Source organism: Perca fluviatilis, chromosome 9, assembly GCF_010015445.1.
Source record: "Perca fluviatilis chromosome 9, GENO_Pfluv_1.0, whole genome shotgun sequence".
Taxonomy (NCBI): Eukaryota; Metazoa; Chordata; class Actinopteri; order Perciformes; family Percidae; genus Perca; species Perca fluviatilis.
Window position 1 is genome coordinate 37,395,569 of NC_053120.1, and position 21,566 is coordinate 37,417,134.

The following is a 21,566-nucleotide window of genomic DNA, read 5'->3' on the forward strand; positions in this document are numbered from 1 at the left end:
CTGGATTTACCCTGCAGAGATCTGAGGAGCTGTTAACCATAGTCCTCACAAATCCACCGGAGGTTAGAACGCCAACACAAAGAAAGTGGAAGGTAACGGACATCCAAAAACGGACATCCGAAAAGAGTGACATCCGAATTTCCAGCAGAACAAAACAATCCCGGAAGTGGAACATCGCGGATATAGACTATATTCGATGTAGCTGTTTAACTAGCAAATCTAGCCGACAATGATGGAGACAAACTAATAGATTCATAGTAGGGCTGTTGGAACAAATTCCAAAAGTCGAATATAATTCGAATAGTAAAAAAATCAATACTATTGGAATGTGATTTTTTTTTTTATATATATATATATATATATATATATATATATATTTTTTAATAAATATATTAGCTAACGTTAGCTAATCTCCCTCTTCTCACCTTGGCCTACCCGCATGTGAAAACAAAATGTTTTTGTCATGTCACGTCTGATGAACAATACGTTAGCGGGAGTGAGAAACACAAGGCATTGTGAGGTCTTAACATCACGGAGCACGTAACGTTAGTACAAGGGGAGTGAAAGGCTGCGGCTGGAAATCGGAAGAAGGACGGGAAATAGTTTTAACATGACTTTAAAATCGACATCCACCGAGCCAAAATGCTGATGTTATCATTAGTTAGCTCGTTCTTGTTTCCTAACTGCGTCGCGAGTTATAGGAGCTTAAGGACTTCATGGACACAGCTAGCTAAAGGTAATGTTAGCTGCCCTATGGCTTTATATATTACCTTTTAATAGCTGTATTCTCAGTAACTTGACAATCTGCATGGTATTATAGAGGAAGATTGACAGCTCTAATTCATAGTAACCAGGTGTTAAGACTGCAACAGCACTGTGTTAAAAAGAAAAAATGACCAGGGGTTGTGTTGGCGGGGCCATGTTGCTTGAGGTACAGGTGACATGCAGACTGATCTCGTGAAGTGGCGTATGTATAACACGCCAATTCCTATGCCATTTTGGCGTGTTATCAAGATGCATAATCGATTTGTAGCGTGTTTATCAACACCGTTTGGCGTCCATTGACTTCCATTACCTTGCGATTGCGTGTGAATTGACACCGTTGCGAGTATTACGAAAGGCCGAAAATCCCTGTAGGGAGGATGGGTAAAACACAGGACTTTCACCCAGGAGACCGGGGATTGTGTCCCGCGTGTCACGTTTCCTAAACCCAACCGTCGTTTTCTTCTTTTACTAAACTCAACCCCGTTCTTCTTTTACTAAACCCAACCTGTCCGCTGTACACGCGGATAGCTCCAAATGCAACGTCCCGTTCTGGCGTAGATATACACGCGGATAGCTCCAAATTCTGGCGTAGATATACACGCGGATAGCTCCAAATTCTGGCGTAGATATACACGCGGATAGCTCCAAATTCTGGCATAGATATATACGCGGATAGCTCCAAATTCTACCGTAGATATATACGCGGATAGCTCCAAATTCTGCCGTAGATATATACGCGGATAGCTCCAAATTCTACCGTAGATATATACGCGGATAGCTCCAAATTCTGGTGTAGATATACACGCGGATAGCTCCAAATTCTGGCGTAGATATACACGCGGATAGCTCCAAATTCTACCGTAGATATATACGCGGATAGCTCCAAATTCTACCGTAGATATATACGCGGATAGCTCCAAATTCTGGTGTAGATATACACGCGGATAGCTCCAAATTCTGGTGTAGATATACACGCGGATAGCTCCAAATTCTGGTGTAGATATACACGCGGATAGCTCCAAATTCTACCGTAGATATATACGCGGATAGCTCCAAATTCTACCGTAGATATATACGCGGATAGCTCCAAATTCTGGCGTAGATATACACGCGGATAGCTCCAAATTCTGGTGTAGATATACACGCGGATAGCTCCAAATTCTGGCGTAGATATACACGCGGATAGCTCCAAATGCAACGTCCCATTCTTCGGCGTAAACATACACGCCGATTGCTCAAAATGCATACAGATAGCACGCCACATGTTTACGCGAAGTCATGATATCACGTTGTGACATGATAAAATATAAGCCACAAAAGCCAGTTTGAGTATTAGTTTGATGTTTATCAGACACACTGCTCAGCTGTGTACAGTTCTATGAGGATTGAACCACTCTGGAAAGCTATCATAGTGGCAATCATTTCACAAGGATTACACAGATAATAGAATTACCCACCCATGTTACAAAGTAATGGCCCAGGAATGTGCCTTTCAACGCATTAGGTTGGCCAGTGCCGTGCGTTAAGATGAGCCCGATTTGCTGGACAACGCCTCCGATTTACCTGGCTCCTACCGCCCCACGGTGGTTTTTACCAACTTTGAAACCCAAACTACACCCCATGCTTGAATGTGGAAGAAGAGGTTTAGTTGGAAGACTGCGGGGGTCTTCCAGTCTTTGCAGAGATCAGAGGAATTGTGTCCACGCTGAGGCTCCTAAACCCCTGACAGCAACACACCACATCTGAGGAAGAGGAGGATCTGAGGCGCGGAAGTGGAGGAGAAAGGGAGAGGAGGAGGTGCAGGGGCAGAAAAGTGAAAGGAGGTGTGGATTAAAGGAGGCAAGCTGCACACGTTTAAGGCTTAAGGAAGAACAGAGGAAAGGCATGAAATGCAAAATGCTATACTTGAGTGAAGTCAGTAGTGTTGCTTCATCCTCTTATATCCAGGTTTTCTTTTGTCAGTCTTACTTAAATAAATAACAATAAATATATTTTGTCTTTAGGCCTAAATTGTCTTTTTTTTTTTTTTTTAAACATTGTTCTTAGAGTAAGTGTGCTCCCACTCTAAAAAATGAGCGAGTTTGCCAAGTCCTTGACTTACACACAGACAATTCAGGGCTGCATGACTTAAGTGCGGGTGGTTAACCAATCAATAGTCTGTGCTGAGTGAAGTGAAGGCTGCAGCATGACCACTGCTTGCATGCGTTCATGACTCAATGAGCGCTTCTCTCTCAGCATTGTGTAGAAAGAAAAGTGAGCGTGTGATGACTGTAAACTCTTGGCAGTACAGTCATCCTTTAACAGCAGCAACCGCACTTTCAGACCCAACAGTCAAGCACAAGTCTGATGACGTTTCTTCCACAACTTTTACATTCAAACCCAAATTCCCCCATCAGCCCCTCCTCCTTTCTTTCTCCTTTCATGTTTTCCTGGCCATTATAATTTTGTTAATATATATATATACTGTACATTTTCTAAATCCTCCACCATCACCCGGTGCTTTTTCTTCCCCTCCACCCTCCTCCACTCCCACTCCTTGAAAGCTGTAAATCAGGACAGTTCCGCAGCGGAGGGGTTAAGCTGAACCCGGTCTTGTGATTGGCTGCCGGCCGGCGGTCTGAACCAGCCTACAGAAAGAGGTAACCAGGCAACCTCAGAGAGGGAGAGAGAGAGCGAGAGGAAAGAAGAGGGGGCTAGATGAGCGAGGAGGGAGAAGAAGAATTAAAAAAAAAAAAACGCGCTGAAAGAAGCCTGGCATAGTTTTGTGGGGATTGTGGAAAAAGATGTAACGAGGCTTTCAAGCGCTCTCCCCGGGATGGAAAACTGGATTAATCTCCCTGCTGAAACACACTGTGGATGTCTGAATAAAACAGGAGGAGATACGCGGGGAATGAATGGATTCTAAAGCCTTTTCACAAAATGGGAACTAACTGTGCTCATTTTCGCTGTAGTGCAAAGGTAAGTGCGCCAACGCAAGCAGCCTGGACGGATGCAGAGCAGCACAAAGTGGCCCGTCTCGGCCCGGTCCCGCGCACACAGGGGCTATCCAAAGTGTGTAGGCTACTTTTAGATCGGTGTGTGATAGTTGGTGGTTTTGGAGCTAAAGTAGAGCCTGTGGAGTCAGTGCGCTCTGCTCCTATCACTGCAATGAATTATCTATTTCTGCTGCTGCTGGACCATCAGGATTTTAGTGTTTGTGCGCGCGCGCGCGTGTGTGTGTGTGTGTGTGTGTGTGTGTTTTGGGCTTTTGTGTGTGTGTGTGTGAGTGTGTGTGTGTGTGTGGGGTCACTGTAACATAGTGGTCAGGGGCAGTGCGTGTGTCTGTGGTGTTAGGCGGGAGGAAAGACAGTGATTTGCTGCATTTGGCATCTGTCTCCCCGGCGTGTGTAGTTGGGTTCGCCCTTCTATCGGAGATCATTATTCACGGTGATTTCTATAAAGTAATGATAATACCGTCGCAAGTTTGTATTCCTTTACCCTCAGAAATATCTTTGCACTTATAACGTGCTTAATTCCACCTTGTTTGGTGTATAGCGGTTTGCCTGCTCCTGTGCCCCCAGCGAACATTATCTTAGAGGGTATGTCTGTCTTTAGTACTCGATGGTGACATTATAGTAACCTTATTATTGGCTACTTCAACTTAAATGAGTCGTAGGCCTATTCGGTAGTGTGTTTTTGTGACCCTACTTTTTTTTTTGTAAGTGTATGGTCACACACATTTTATTCAGGCTACTTTATTTAATGCTCCTTTGGAGAGGGAGGCTTTCTACCCCCGCAGTGGTTAAATGAATGTTACTGATGTGTGGAGGGGTTTTTGGCCACTTTGGAGGGTTGGCTCGCAAGGTGAGTGAAGTGAAATGGAGTGAAACGCGCGGTACAGTGGATTGGTTACACGGATGTTGAAGTGTTGGCGTAGAAATGTAGTGAATGGTGTCTTTAACTGGTTCTCAGTCACTGGGTTGAGGTTGATGTGGAGAGAGAGAGAGAGAGAGAGAGGGAAGGAGAGAGGGAAGGAGAGTTGAATGGGCGACCCGGTCAGTTTGCTCAGGGGGCCCAGGCTGCGCTGCAGCTAAAAGCCGCATTAATCATGAAGCTGGTGTGCTCTGCAGTCCCCCCCCCTCTCTCTCTCTCTCTCTCTCTCTCTCTCTCTCTCTCTCTCTCTCTGTCTGTCTGCACGAGCTGCATCAGCTTTACACAGGTGTATTAGTAGCTGCATGTGAATTGGTCGTTTCCTGTCTCTACATGTTCAAAATAGCACTTTATCGAACGTATAAGGTTTTGTCAAAGATTTCAGATCAGCATGCCACTCACAAGCATGCAGCCCTAACACCTGCATATGTACCTTTACTCAACACCAGTTCTTACTTTGAGGTCCATTACCTTGAGTATTTCTAATTTGTGAAACTATAAATTGTTCTGCATGATGGAAAACACTGCACTTCTTACCCCACCATATTTCTCTGATGGTTATTAGTTACTCAGCAGATTTAGTATATGTGCATGTCTAACATTGAAATCATAAACTACTACTATTAAACTACTATATCCAAAAATTTACCCATAAGGCCACTTCCAACTATTTCTAATACAGTACATACAGGGGACCGCCCTTTATAAGGAGTACTTTTGATAATTACTGTAAATACATTTTACTGTCGCTTACTTTTAGCAGTAAAAATAGAGATTTGAATGCAGGACATTTTATTTTTAATTAATTAAATAGTAGTGGTACTTGTTAAGGATTTGAATACTTTTTCCACTACTGCCAAACAGACCTCTTACTTCTGCCTGCATGGGCCCAGCAGGCGACTTCAGGGCGTCATAGTAACCCACAGAGTATTGTGTAGTTAACTCAAAGAAAACCCTGTTGAGGGCTCTCTTTCTCCCTCTTTCAGTTCCCATCTCCATCTGCTCCGTCTACAGTCTCTGCCTCACCCACTGTTACTTTCCACAACCCAAGCATGCCTCTTGTAATTTATGTTTTCCAATGCAGTACAGTAGGTCTGGTTGTCTGTGCTGTTTAACGGTCGACAATGCTGTTTGAATGAACGTTGGACTAAATCTCAAACCGAAAAGAGCTCTTTCGTGTTGTGTAGTGTCAACGTCAGGAAATCATTGGAACCTGGAGCTTAGTATTCTGGTTCCTAAAGCTTGGAACAGCTTTTGCAAAAGTAAGCTTGTAACTCTGAATTTGTATTTGAGTTGGAGACATGGTGTACCTCTGATATCTGGAAAGCCTGCTTTTTTACTCTGAAGAGTTTCACGCTGCACACAAACTCATCTGACACCATGTAAACATCTGCATGAAGCTGTACAAAATGAAGCACCACCTGCAAAGAATTACGTTTAACTGTGTTCTTTGTGAAGTTTAGCACTTTAAAAGGAAGGGTGGCCATCGAGCACGTTGACGTGAACATTTTATCAGCCAGGAAGAATGTACCAAATGACTGGCTTGAAGCGCTGTGACAATCAAAAGGTTAAATGTCATGTATTGGTGGAATTCTGCCCATAACCTGTTTACGCCGTAGAGTTGTATTGCGGTCTTATCATTCACATTGCTGCCTACTTTGCTGTTGCACCCCAGCGACACTTGTTGCCATGGATACAATTCAACTTCCACCACAAATTGAGGGCCTATTCAAGTTACCTCCTCGAGTCCATGCAGGCTGTGTCTCAGTGGCTTTTCTTTCAATCAGCTGTGCTGAAAACAATGAGCAGGCAGCTGCAGTGGAAATAAACTTGTGCATAAAGTTAACTAACATTCACCAAGTTCACCAGCTTTATTATTTTTCCTTTCCTGTTTGACCTGGAAGCCCGGTGGCAATGCCTTTTTGTCCTCCTCACTTTATATCTAACTTGACGACGACGACAACAACAACACACCTCCACAGTCAGATTCCTTTTCCTTTGGACCTTTTCTGACCGTGGTTCACTTTTAGGTCCATTTAGATGTTGATGGCACTTTTTAGGTCAGCTACAATATCTTTGTATTACGGTTGCACGATATTGACAAAATGTGATATTGCAATATCGATTATGAATATTGCAATATTAATTTTGATATTTTTAAACATGTAAAATTACAAAAGTTACGGGAAATGCATCAAAATAGATTCATAACAAATAAAACAAGTTTTCTTACAACACAAGTTTTTTTTTCAACTGACAGTCATATTGGACTGGTACAACATGAATAAATAAATAAGGACCATGTCTACAGAACAGGACATGTTATTTTTTTATGTATGATTTATTTGTAAGATTTTGAGCATAACAGATACATATTACACATCATCCATGAAGTGAAACTAATACAAATCATTCTGTGAACCAAGGTATTAACAAAGAGACGTAAAATCCAATTCATGTTTGACTATTTTCTCAGCAGTGTGCCCTTTAACACACAGCTTTACAATCCTGTCCTCCCCATCAGTGGGAATGTTTGTCATGTCCAGTACTAAAACATGCAGTCTTTGTCTTCGTAACTTCCAAAATCATACAACAGCTGTGCACTTTTCCTCCTCGTCAGGCCTTTTGTATTCTATCTTTTCTCCCCTCCCCTCTGTAAATTAAGATTGAACCAGTGTTATCTTCTTCTCCATTTGAGATACAGATGCTACAAAGCGCTCTATGCTTCTTAAATGTACATCTACAGTGTCAAAGATAGAGTTCTTAAGCATTGACAACAGTAAAAAAAGAACCAAAAAATAGACATGCCAGTGAAAATTATACCTTCTTTGCTGAGGCATTTTAAACAGGTTGCAACATGTTAAATATCTGTATTTTTCAGTAGTGGGTTCCACCATTACAGAGAAAAGAAAAGGGGGGGAATTGACTGGCTCTTGGCCGGCTGCCCTTCCCATTGATCCACATCCTGTGTCTGCGTGTCTGTGTTTGTGTGTGTGACATTCTCTTGGATATAATTGGCATTGAGAATATCTTTACAGCCCACTAGCACTATGTGTGTATATACATACAGTATGTACCCTATTTCCTGGCCTTTATTCACTGTTAGGGAAAGAACATGTGTTTGTGATACTCTACAAATCAGCATCCATCACACAGACACATAGACTTAAAGACACAGCATGTGCACAGAACTATCATTACACACACACACACACACACACACACACACACACACACACACACACACACACACACACACACACATATATATACACATCAGGGGCTGTATGAGAGCAGAGAAACTCCATCCAGAGGTGCAGATCGAGCTGCCAGCTAATCTGCCTCTGCAGTCTGTAATCTGTAATCTTCTTAAAACACTCGCAATCTGTCCACACCACTGGGATTAGCATCTGCATCGAACATCGGAGCGCACACACAAACACACACATTTTTCGCTGCCCTTACATTTGACCGCAAAAAGCCTGCTGTGTGGATTTGGCATGCTTTGCTTATTGCAGCCCGACTTCCTATCGTTAGACAGCAGTGGGACTGTGAAATGGAATAAGCAGATGAATAGAAGTAGTTAAGTTTACTAGTTTGCAGAGGACCTTAGTAAGTGTAAATGATGTATAATTGTGTTAACAATAATTGTTCGAAGTGTGTGGGCAGGTATTCAAGAAATTGGATCGGACCCCAAGACCTTATGGTGATCTTCATAAACCTCGCAAATAGTATTTTCATGGTTACAACAGATCAGAGTAATTGGCTACATGCAGCTTTTCACTACCAGTCCAGAAATGAATGAACCGTGGTAATTGCTTTATTTTTTTCATTCACATCCAGCCTCGTTCTAGCCCTCTGCTTCTCTGTGCGTTATCGCCCCTCCACATCTTTACCCTCACAGTGTCCTTTCTGTGTTTTCTCAATCTCTCTCTTTGGTTCTCCATCTGTGCCCTGTTCCTACTGTCTGTTTTTTCTCAGCATTGCTGTGCCTCTTTCTCTCTCTACATCTCTCTCTATCTCTCTCCCCTTCTCTCCCTCCATCTCTCTCTGCCTACCTGTAGTGTAGCTTTGGGGATCCTGTTGTTTCAGATGAGATGTTGATTATGGAATCAACATCTCATCATCACCATTAGTATTTCACATCATCATTATCACATTTTCATCTATTTTCTCTTACATACTGCTGAACACGTCTGGTCCTTCTGCTCATTTTGTTCTCCAGTGAGCACCACTTTGGGGTGAAATCGCAAAGGTGTTCACTTTGTTAATGAGTTTTCACAGCAAACAAAAGCACTTTAGAGCAGGAGGTAAAGACACACACACACACACACACACACACACACAGAGGCATGTACCACACAGGAGTCACAGCACATTAACACTTCAATTAATTGAACGCCTTACATTCTCATTTTCCCCAGAAGTCAAGATCCCCCCCTCCCCCCCCCTTCAAACCCTGTGTCGTGTCTCAGCAGACCCCAGCAGTATTACATGCTCCTTATGACATTTTAGGTGCCAAGGAAAGCGGGCAAACAAAGCACATAAATTACATTTTAATTTGTGTCCTCTGCCTTTCATCCAGCCATGTACAAAGCAGCTGAGATGCATCTCTTTTTTTTCTCTTTTTTTTTTTTTTAACCATATTCTTTATTCAAGCAATACAATAGATAATGCATGCATGTGCAGCAGGGAGGGAGAAAGGGAGCGGGCTCTCAGGTTTGCTGGGGGGGGTTTGTTAGCTACATTTCCCTGTGGTACGACTCCACTGACTACCACACTCACTGTGAGACTGCAACAAAGTTAGAGAAAGGAACAGACAAGAGACAGGAATGGAAAGATGTTTTCCTTAGAGGATTTCCTCTATGTATTTCTCCCCCTCTTTCTTTCTCTCTTTGTCTCTTTTTGCTTTCTCTCCGTCTGTGCTTTTCTGTGGCTGCTCACTAATGAATTTTTAACTGTCCCATGATCCTTCCCTTTGTCTCTCCCTTACTCTATGTTTGTATAGATTAGCCACAGTTCAGTATCCGTCATTAGCTATTCTCTTCACTGCACCTAATTCACAGTTATGTTTCATCGGAAGGTAACCTATTGCGTGGCAGGAGCTTCTCAGTCAGGTGGAAGTGACATAGGCGGTCTGACCCTGTTCTGACCCCCCCTGGTTCTTCATAGGCAATGGTAGGGCTGCCGTGTGTGCCAGACGCTACGGCTGCTCAATTACAGAAAAAAATCTAATCAGGGTTATTTTGGTCAATATTGAAATCACGATGATTCAACATGATTACTCATTGTCTTTTGGAAAGATGTTGCAATTATTGAACTTATTGAATCAACAGTAAACACCTTGCACTGTGAAATATACTATATACTTTTGCCATTTAAACATTTTTTTTCTCTCATTCAGAACACAAGACAAAATAAGAGTTTACTTGCAAGACGTGATGTGCAAAAATAATCTTTTTTTTTCTCTCTCCAATTAATCTGTTTTTGTGATCATTAGGAGCCTCAATCGTAATCACGATTAAAATTTTGATTACTTTCACAGCCCTCCCAGACACAGGGGAGCTGTCCCTGGGTCAGAACCACATCACGAGCTCTCTCTCCCCTGGAGCATCTGGTGCCCGGCTGGTACAGTGCTCGCTGGGCTCAGAGGAGCGGGTTGGGCGCCCAGATGCTGCAGCATTCAGCCTACTGAGCTCACACTTTCTGACGCACACTGTCGCACTTAAATACGCTCACACATGACACACACACATACCCCCGTGTGCATTTGCGCTCATCTACGGAGTTGTGCGCTTCTGTTCTTGTCTCTCAGCACTTCAGTGTCGCACCCAAGCGCTTTTGTGATCACAGAATGGAGTTATATGTGGTTTCACGGGTCATGAAATCTGCTCAACCCATAACCCAAGTTAAGTTTCAATTAAGGTAGAAACATAAAAATGATCAAAATGGGATTAGCTTTTTCATGCCGCATTAAAGAAACAGTGGACATTTACCTGTGAGGCTTCAGTTTGACCATGCTCTACCTGTACCTGATCTTTTATAGGGCTGCAACTAATGATTATTTTCGTTGTCGATTAATTTGTTCTCTCGAATCAATTGTTTGGTCTATAAAATGGTGAAAAATGTCGATCAGTGTTTCCCAAAGCCCAAGATGACGTCCTTAAATGCCTTGTTTTGCCCACAACTCCAAGCTATTCAGTTTACTTTCACAGAGGAGAGAAGAAAACCAAAAATTATTCACATTTAATTAAGACGCTGGAATCAGATAATTCTACTTTTCTTTTCATAAAAAAAATGACTCAAACCAATTAATCGATTATCAAAATAGTTGGCGATTCGTTTAATAGTTGACAACTAATCGATTCATCTTTGCAGCTCTAATCTTTTACAGAACTTTTCCGGTTGAGCACATTTTGTAACTACATTATTAATACCAATCTAAAACAAATCTGATTAAATTATGCTGTTTATACCTTTTTTAGACAAACTAATAGACAAAATGTTTATTTATGAGAGTAAAATGAACTGAGGCATAAAAGAGAAAGAGAGAAGGAGCTCAGACTCAGCAGAGGTTAAGGCTGAGGTGAGTAATGACTGAAGCTTCTTCTCAATGTCAACGGTGCTGCAGAGCTGTGAGTGGCCATTTCACCGCGCGGCCTCGGCCATTTATTGTCATCAACACTCGTGCATAAGAAGAACACACACTCGTGCACGTGTAAAAACGTAGACACACACTGCTACTCTTTGCCCATCACACTACCCTCCCACTGTGCACTTCAAACAACAAGCACACACACACACACACACACACACACACTTTGGCCCCTCCTCACTCTGCCTTGCATTTAGAGAGGTGAGGGAAGCAGATTGAATGCAGTCTATAGGCCATTTTTTTGGACCTGCTGTGCAAAGGTCAGTCGCTTTGACTGCTAGAGCCACCACTGAGAGAGAGTGGCCAGATTATGAATGAGCAGGCCTAATGCATTTTAAACTAGTTTGCACTCGGTACAGAGTATATTATGTCAGCTATAATTCTCAAATTTTCACCAAACGTTAATCATTTCTTATGTGTCATACCATTGCACTAGGTTTTTGGAGCTCTGGAGAGTCGATATCCACCATTTAAACGTTGCGGTCTAAGGGCATTTTTAGATATCTTCTTGAATTCTCCTTTTTTTTGCATATAACTGATCCTCATGCATTTCATATCAAAATGTTCAGAACAAACTCAGCTTTCTGTTTAGTGATGCCCCAAATTGTTCCAGAGCAATGTATAAAGAGATCATTTGGCCCTGAAGCGGAAATATTTCCCAAATCTTTTGTGAAAACATACCTACACTCAATTGTTTGAAATGAGTTTACAAAAGTCTTGGGTTCACAAAAGTAGCGTAATACAGGAATAAAATAGTAAATAAATGTCAAAAATGAAATGTTGTAATATCGCTTTTTGAGTAGGAGTGTTGTCAAACGTCGCTTGGACTCGCCGGTGCGTCTTTTGTCCTCAGAGAGTTAAACTGGAAAAGAGCTTTTCAGCACCAACTTGTGGTTTGGTTGGACCATTAATGAACAGTTTGTGCTCGTATTGCTAAAGGAAAGCTACGTTTAATAACGTAATGTAGGAACCTCCTCAAAATTATGAAGTCCTTAATGAGATATCACATCAACCACCACAACATCATCAGCACTTCTACAGTTTTAATAAAAATGTGTATATATAAATAAAAATGGATAGAATGACACAAAAAGATTAAATAAATAATCCCACGGATCTGTCTAGATGATGGTATTCTGAATCCATAAACAGTGATCCACTCATGGATTCACTACCACACGCAACATTTCTTCTTTTGGAATATATCTGTCACATTTTTATGCCTCTGCGCCGGTGACAGCCTTGGCCCTACATATTATGTTTTTGGGTTGTCTGTCCGTATGTCCTATTCTTGGGAGCACAATATCTCAGGACCCTCTAAATGGAATTTCTTCAAATTAGGCACAAACATTCACTTAGACTCAAGGAAGAGGATTGTACTTGTGGTCAAAGGTCACCATCACTGTGACCTCACAAAATGCGCTTTTAACCATAATTCAAGAATTCCTACGCCTATTATGACAACATTTCACCTCAACTTCCAGTGTTTCCTTTAGGATTTTTTTTAGCAGCGGGGGCAGGTCACTGTAGTTTACACTTGATCTGCCATGTTTGTTTTAAAACCATATGTACTCCGTTAAGGGGATGAGGGAACCAGCCTTCTCTGTGACAATAAAACCCGATGGTCTCAGCCACAGTATTCAACCCAGCGTCCCGTGCCCCCTTCTCTCTGCACTTCACCCCTAACATCTAACACAACACAACACAGGGTATCGCAGCAGTGCCGAGGGGTACCTCCAGGCGGCAGACTCACAGAGGGAGTGGGTCACAGCTACATCTATAGCCTATTTCCAATTTATATTATATTACACTGACTCACTTGCCCTTTTAATGTTACCAAATGTGTGATATCAGGACGATGAGCGGACTGAACTGACAAGTTGAACGTTGTCCAATCAGAACGGACCCACCGCGGTGACGTTTTTGGTGGAGCTGGTCGTTTCATAGTCGACTCGGAAGAAAGCAAACGTTTTGTCAATAAACTACATCAACACAACAGTATGTGGAGTTAAACTGGACGGACCCAGTAACCTCTGAATAGTTCTACTTGTTGTTAAATTGCAATATGTCGGCAGGATAATTTAAAAGGCAACTGCGACTACATTGTGCGTCTGCCCTATTTCTGATACCGTGGCGGCAGAAATTTTGCCATGGCGGGCTGCCACTACAAAATCACCATAGAGGAAACACTGACTTCACTGTGACATCATAATGTTCTGCAACAACACTTTTCTGGCCATTATTTAACACCATGCAGCATTTTTCTATATGTACCGTTGTATTCACAAATATATATATATATATATATAACAACCAGATAAACACATTGTTTAACAAATACATTTATATATGATGTTGTTAATGCTTTCTCACACACACACACACACAAACGACACCTTCCTAATGTCCCGACACATATCCCTCCAGTGGCAGTATTTTTATTTTTTCCACTTTTAAATGTTGTTTACTGGCAGTTGTGTAAGAGGATTTGACCCACAGACTCATAAATACACATTAGGGAATAAAGATCAAATGAATTGGGCCTCACTGAACTGCTGGAAATTTCCAGCCAAAATCAGCCCAGATATAGTTAGTATTGCTTTGTGCTTTAGAGTGAGCTGTAAAAGTGGAGCTTTAGTGCTAGTAAGGATGTGTTTATTAGACAAGCATTTACAGAAAATAAAATACAGCTGTACCATTTATTTTATGAAAGCCTAAAGTAGCTTAAGGCTGCATTAAGCCATTTTTGACTACTAGTGGGTTGAAGACCCTAACACAAACCTTACAGTAAGCAGCTTTGACGATGTATCAGCTTATCACGTTCTTATGGTTAAGCCTGGGGCTGTTGGCAAACAATTGCCTACTTATCCAGCAGAAACAGAGCAACATGAACATCCCATTACAATCCACATTATGTCCACCTGTTCAGTGCATGTCTTATATTGTTTCCTTGGGCTTTCCACCATTTCACACTCATCACATAAAGAAGAACTAGCTTGGTAGGCTACAATGCTGGACGTTTTGTTTTATATGAACTGGCAGAGTTGTGGTGTGTTCGAATCAAATCAAAAAGTTGCTGACTGGTGTGGAATTGGCGGGACTATTGAGCCTTTCATCTGACAAGGAGTAATATTCAGTGTTAACATAAATTATGTTGCTTCCATAGACTATAGAATGTATAAAATATGGGCGTTGTCCCCCATAGGTTTCTAAAGAGCCAAAATGAAGCTCAAAGTGGGCGGCTCCTGGTGGCTCCGGCCATCGCCATCTTGGCATTGCCTGATGTCGGCTAATCCGAAAATGGCCAAAGAGGCTGAGCGTGGTGGAGCTGGGATTGGCTGAATGAAGCCTACAGTTTACGCTCGCCTCCTGTGACGGCAGCCCGCCTGTCACTCAAAGCAGAACGCCCCTAATTATGCAGAACTTTAAGCTTTATATATTCTAGCAGAATAATAGGTTTTGCCAATGAATATGGATTGAAAGTGCATCCAGCTGATTTAAAGATCCAGCAATCTTGTGTGTGTGTGTGTGTGTGTGTGTGTGTGTGTGTGTGTGTGTGTGTGTGTGTTGTGTGTGTGTGTGTGTGTGTGTGGTCAGCTTTAAGGATGAATGGAGGGTTCAATCACCTGCTCTCAGGTCATTTGTGCTCCTTGATCGAGTTCCACTGAGCATCTACTAGACTGACACACATTCTACTGCTAGAGACATACACACACACACACACAGTCACATGATGAAGAGGACATATAACTGAAGGGTAAATTATTTTTTTCATTATAAAAGTGCTTTTGATGGCACCCTTACCCTTAGGCCATGATCTATCTCACTCTTCTTTGCTCTCTCTCTCTTTCTCTCTTCCTCTCTCTCTCTCTTACACACACACACACACACACATACACACACATATGGCACTTTCCCTCCATTCTATATCTGAGCATTAAGATAGGCAGCCTTCAATTAGCTGGATATGCCTTAAGATAACGACTTTTCTCTATCCATGAGGGCTGATGAGTAATTTTTGGGGAAGAGGGTGTTAAAAGACCACCCATTCAACCATGGGGCCATGCTCACTCTGTGGATTAATGGGATAGGCTACTGTAGATCTAAGAGCCGCAAGATTAAATGCCTGAACTGATTTGATGCTTTCAATCACACACACCCATAATAGCCATGCCTGGAGCTGACAGAAATATTAGGCGAGGGCTTATTTTGAGGTTGATAATATGATGTGGATGAGTGGACCACCATATTTGGTGTGTGTGTGTGTGTGTGTGTGTGTTTGATTTCAAATAGCCCACATGCTTTCTCTGCACATTGGTTCAGTCGTATGAGGCAGCTGGTATTAGCAGCTGTACTGTAAAAGATACTTCTAAAGCGATCTTCATTTATCTTCCCTTTCCATATTTTTCCATGTGGCTGTATGAATGTAAGTAGGCAGACTGGGCATGGGAGGACTGTTCTCTTCAGCATGGGGCATATCTGTGTGCTTTAAGCAACTTTTTCACGTCATAAAGCAGCAAAGTGCTACGGCAGCCATTATGAATAGTTCGTGTCCTTCTGGGCAAAAGAGACAAAAAATGAAAAGTGACATAAAAAGTTAAGTGGGAAACAAAAGGTGCTATTCTAGGCATGTGTTTTAAAATGGAGCCACCTAGAAAGGGAACTTTAGGAATAAGAGTGAAGGACAGAGGGAGGAATAAAGAAGGAGCAGCAGGAAGTGCGAGACGGAGAGAATTGAGGTGAGAAATGGTTGTGATTGCCTGGTGTGCCTCAGCGAGTTCTGCTGTTATTAGTCATACTATCTGCTGCTGCGATTTGCCCAGCTCACCTCACCCAGGCCTCGCCTGCACCTTGCCACCTGGCGTGTGCTTGGGCCCTCATGCGTTTGCGTGGATGTCTAATGGGTTTTAGAGCCCACTGTCTCACTCCCCCCCCCCACACCCCCGCTCTCTGGAGACTCTCCACTCGCCTGGAGAAAACACTCTTACCTTGGCCTTTGCTGTAAATCGCCCCTCAAATGAGTTCTCACTGTGATCCTCTCATGCTGCCTTGGACCTCTTGAGAGAACAACTTCATGATCCCCAGTCTGATAAACGGAGGCCATAGAATGAATGAAGGGAAATGTGGGAAAGGGAATATGTTTGAAAGCCGGTATTGTCTTTCAGGGGTCCTTCCCCGGGAATGGACCTCTTAACCAGAGTGGATTGACCTCCGCAATTTATTACCTACACTGCTGACATCCATCGCATCTCAGCCCTCAGGGACACACACGCAATAATAATATCACAGCATCCCCATACAACTGGCCATATGACTGCCTGCCCGCTGCTGTGGCTGCCTGCACGGTTTATTGAATGACTGACAGAGTGGGGCAGTAGCTTCCTCTGTGGTTTTCTGTACAATATACTGCTGCCTACTGTGACTAGGATGCTTGGATGTAAGACTGGCAATATGATCCTGTCCCCCTTTCTAAACCCAGCCGTCCGACTCACATACATGTGCAGAGCCCGAACAGAGCATAATGTGTGAAGTCTTTGCTCCTCTTCTGAGGAGAAAGGAGGCGGGTGAAAAGCCAAGAGCTCCACGGAGGGGCACCTGTAGGCTGACTCCATTACCTTAGGCACAAAGGCTAGGTGGGTTGGGCCGCGAACAGACTTAAGAGAGCTCTGGGGCACACATATATATTTGAGCCATAATGGAGACGTATGTTTGAAAGTCCATAAGCCATTACTGTAACAGATAGATGGACCCAGCAATGTTACAGACTACATGTCTGAAAAAGACTCAAGAGTTAGATGTGGCTGTAAGTGATAATGCAGGTATGTCGTAAGGTGTGTGTGTGTGTGTGTGTGTGTGTGTGTGTGTGTAGCCATCCTGTGGAGTGTGTTATGACTGGGCCAGGGAGTTCTCAGGGGGTATAGCTGTAAATTAACACAACAGCAGAGATGGGAGGGATGGAGGATACTTCCAGGTGTTGCAGAGAGTTTAATCACTAACCTGCTAGACTAATGAGATAAGCCGGCGGAACACACACACACACCCCTATATATGCTAACACGTACACGCACACTCATAGACTGGTGGGACTAATTACCCAAACTCCACCACGGTGAACACAGCACGGCTGGTAAAAGCTCCAAACACACGACAGCTTGCTGCTGCCTCCCCAACTCATTACAACGCTCCTCTCCTCATCCCGTCGCCATCTGAAGGAGAGACAGAGGCAAAGGAGTCCAAAAAGAGAGCAAAGTGGTAGCTAGTAGGTCGGGAGGCAGATAGGCAGAGGCAGCTTTTCTCCAGGCAGACTGTGGCTGCAGGCAGCGCTACAGGTAACAAACACATCAGTCACATACACAGTGCACCTGTTACTATACAGATGGCAAGCCCTGGGAGAGCGGCAGGCAGAGCAATGAAGAAAGATGAGCCATCAGACCGAGAGGGAAACGCAGAGGAGAAGAGACAAAGGGAAGGGAGGAATGATATTTTTCATGGGTAGATTGTTAAAGGAGATCGAGGAAGGGGAGATTGTAGGGGGGCTTGCGGTGTGGGGTCAGGGGTGCTGCACTTGTTTGTGTAACTCCATGGTAACAAGGGAGTAGGGCTAAAGGAAAAGATGGAGAGAAGAGGCAGGAGGAGGAAGAAAGGGAGGGATTTCCTGCCTGCAGCAGATAGAGTCCTGTGTAATCTAGTGAGTCTCTAAGTTCTCTGTATATCATTATACACACACACGCACACGTACACATCTGCATCTTTTTTCATCTCTTTTTTTGTTCAGCCTCACATAAGAAATAATCCTCTTCATTACCTGTATCCTCATCAAAGACACTGTAAAATTCTACAAAGCTCTCTCTGTGCTGGAGATCTGCCATTATAATTATGTCCTCTATAATCATAGAATAAAGGGTTTTAGTGTGTGTGTGTGTGTGTGTGTGTGTGTGTGTGTGAGGGAGTGTGTTCATGTGGTTGTGCCCCCCAGCTACATATCTTAATCTCCTGTCTATTAGCATATTCAGAGTTCTCCTTTAGTCGGTGGAGTCATCTGATAGGCTAATTTCACAGCCCTGCTGGCCTTCATCTTGCTCCAGGAAGTGAAGAGGACGATGTGTCTTGGGAATAAGATGAGAAGAGAAAAGAAGCGCTCCAGCCTTTTCTGTCTCACTCGCTCTCGCAACAGAGCTATATTCTGGAGGAGCTAAAGGTATTCTGGGAAATCAAAAGATTAATTTGGTGAAAGTCAACTCTAAGCTTTGGATTGTGCTCTTGTTTGAGTCATTGTAGTTCCTATTTTGGGCAGTCGGTTGACACGTTGAGCCAGTTTTACTTCTTAGAGCAGACACTCTCAAGAAAGGGGTTTCAATATGGTGCAGATAAATGGACCTTTATAGGCTTGTCTAACACCAAGTTTTGGGACGATAAAGAATCCTTTAGATATTCTTCACAGCAATGTGGTCACATGAATTTATAGAGAACATTCATGGTGCTTTGAGAAGCCTTAATAATGCTTAAATGTCGTCACAGTTGCAGTATTAAGATGCCTTTTAAATAACTTGATTTATTTCCTCAGATTTTCCAGTTATTCTTATTTCAACAAACCAAAGGGATCCTTGAGTAATTTAGTTCTCTTTAAAAGCACCACTCCAACATTCATTTTTCTATGAATATATTTTCTGTCTTGTTCAGTAATTCTGCTGTTGCAGGAATTGAACATGACATTTCACGAGACGTTTATGAATGTGGACCAAAATTCTTCCATGTTTAACCGCATAATGTCAGAGACATAAAAAAAGGCCAATGGGCCTCATTCACCAAACATTATAGAATATTTTTTGGGCATTTTCAGGCCTTTATTTGACAGGACAGCTGAAGACATGAAAGGGGAGAGAGAGAGAGTGAGGGGGAATGACATGCAGCAAAGGGCCACAGGTCGGAATTGAGCCCGGGCCCCCTGCGTCGAGGCGTAAACCTCTATATACGGGCGCCCGCTCTACCAACTGAGCTATCCGGGCGCCCTTCACCAAACGTTCTTAAGAACGAATTTGTTCTTAAACCCCACTCATGCAGTTTTCACGAAGATTCTGCCATTCACCAATGTTTTGTTTGGGATTTCTTCTTAGTAACAGAATCTACGCACACTCAAGAGCACTCTTACGCACAATTGAGAGCTGACATTTTTGTGCAGAATAAGTAGTTATACCGTTTTCGTCCGTTCTAATTTAAAATATATATAATATTTCTCTCCTTTATACTTTTGTAACTAATTACTGTCATTATTTTACACATAATTATATGTATGTTTGTTTTAATAAATACACTTTTTATTGCCATTGTTGTATGAATTGTGCTAGGCCTATATACTTCATTAGTTTCCGGATACAGCGTTCACTGCATGAGTAATTGCATTCCATGCATAGGTTTTATTTGCTAACTTCTTGCAGCAGTACCTCCACCTCAGAAGTTTTTCTTTCTTTCGGAGTCGAGGCCTCCACCTTCTTCACAATGTCCTTTTGACATTTCTAAGTGTGCACGGCCCTTCCATCTCATGCCCTTCTGTGGGAATTAACGGGGCGTTTACCTATGCTAAATAGGAGCAACGGGCACGGGCTTTCAATTTACGAAGACCTTGGGATTCATCATTCTAAGAACACACCTGCGAACAGTTCTGCTGTTTAAGAACACGTCATGAATCAGACGTAAACATTTTTGAAATTCCCTTTTTATTAAGTTAAAGGAAGCTCAAAACAAACAATATAATCCTCCTATTACAAGCATACAATTCAGTTGTATAAAAGAGTAGTAAAATTGAAATAGAGTAAATATTACAGAAACATATAGTGACCATTAAAGTATCTTAAATAAAAAACAAATTTACTGAAACAAAATATAAAATAGATGTAAAAATAAAAAAACTTAAAGGAACCATAATGTTGGGGTGTGCCTTCAATATACTCAAATGACTTACAATACAGAGTAAAATAAAATAAAGACCGCAATTTACTTTAAACAAATGATGGTCCAACCGGTGTGATGTACTCAATCCACCTTTCCCAACTCCTATAAAACTTGTCCTGTTGCAGTCTAGTAGAAAAAAAATTCTTTCCATCCTAAAAATATCCTAAATTATGTCCATCCAATCCTCGATTGTTGGTATTGCTCCTAGTGATGGCTTTTCTGGCCGCTGCACTCTCAACAAAGTAAAAGGATTCTAAATAGATAACGAACATGAGGGGGCACATTCTCTAAATGCAGGGCACCCAAAAACAAGGTCTCCAATTTAAATGGAATGTCCACCTGGACTACTGTTTGCAAAACAGCATGAACCCCTTGCCAGAAAGGAATTATTAATGGGCAAGACCAGAATATATGGTAATGTATGCCTTTGGGTCTAATAAAGCCTTTTCCCCGATTGCTGCTTGAATTGGAAACTCCTCTGTTATAGCCTCTTCAATCTCCTTCCACCTTGCAAAGTAATTGGATTACACCAACATGTCAAAGGTTTTAGCTGGGCTGCCATATAATCCTTTAGGTATGGGAGTGCGACCCCTCCCTTGTTTTTCGCCAACTGTAAACTCTAATTCTTGGTCTTTGCCCTTGCCAGATGTACCTTGAGATAAGTTTGTCCCATTCCTGGAATTGTTGGTCAGGTAGATCTATTGGAAGGGACTGGAATAAGTACAACAGCCTTGGTAAAATATTCATCTTTATCGATTTAATCTGTGATCCAAAATTAAGGAGAGGAATTAGGTCCCATCTCCTTATATCCTCCCTAATCCTTTGATTGAGGGGAAGAACAATTTTGTTAAATATTTTGGTAAATGTACACCCAAATACCTCATGGATTCTGCCCCCCAATGCAACTGAAACTTTGTCATCCTATCTTTTGAGGGTTTATATTGAAAACGGAGAACTTGTGTTTAAAAGAAATTCAATTTATACCCCGAGAAGAAGCCATAGTGATTGAGAAGTGAGAATAACTGTTCAAGTGAACGTTCTGGGCTGGACAGATACACCAATACATCATCAGCAAATAATTCAATCTTCTGTTCTCCTCCCTTCGTATCTATCCTTTAAATAGTTTCATTCTGAATGATCCACTGGCTCAGAGGTTCAATAAAAATGACAAATAAGAGAGGATTAATTGGGCAGCCCTCCCTTGTTCCTCGTTCTAAAACAAAGGTGTTGGACACTGCTCCAGACTTAGACTTTTCTTAGAAACAATTTAAGAAAAAATTAAGAAAAA

The 21,566-nt window shown here is 42.3% G+C and overlaps 1 protein-coding gene across 10 annotated transcripts in view; it reads left to right on the top strand.

The window, feature by feature from the left end:
• Positions 1–21,566, top strand: part of dab1a (DAB adaptor protein 1a) — a 331,663-nt gene that overhangs the window by 239,093 nt on the left and 71,004 nt on the right. For 3 of the 10 annotated variants that reach the window (XM_039811475.1, XM_039811469.1, XM_039811476.1), the window contains exon 1: positions 3,432–3,723. The exons of 3 other annotated variants lie outside the window; for them this stretch is intronic. The gene's annotated coding sequence lies outside the window, so the exon portion shown is untranslated. Of the gene's footprint in view, positions 1–3,431; positions 3,724–21,566 lie in introns of those variants that run through there. 4 more of the 10 variants (XM_039811478.1, XM_039811477.1, XM_039811479.1 and 1 more) reach the window with 2 other exon arrangements.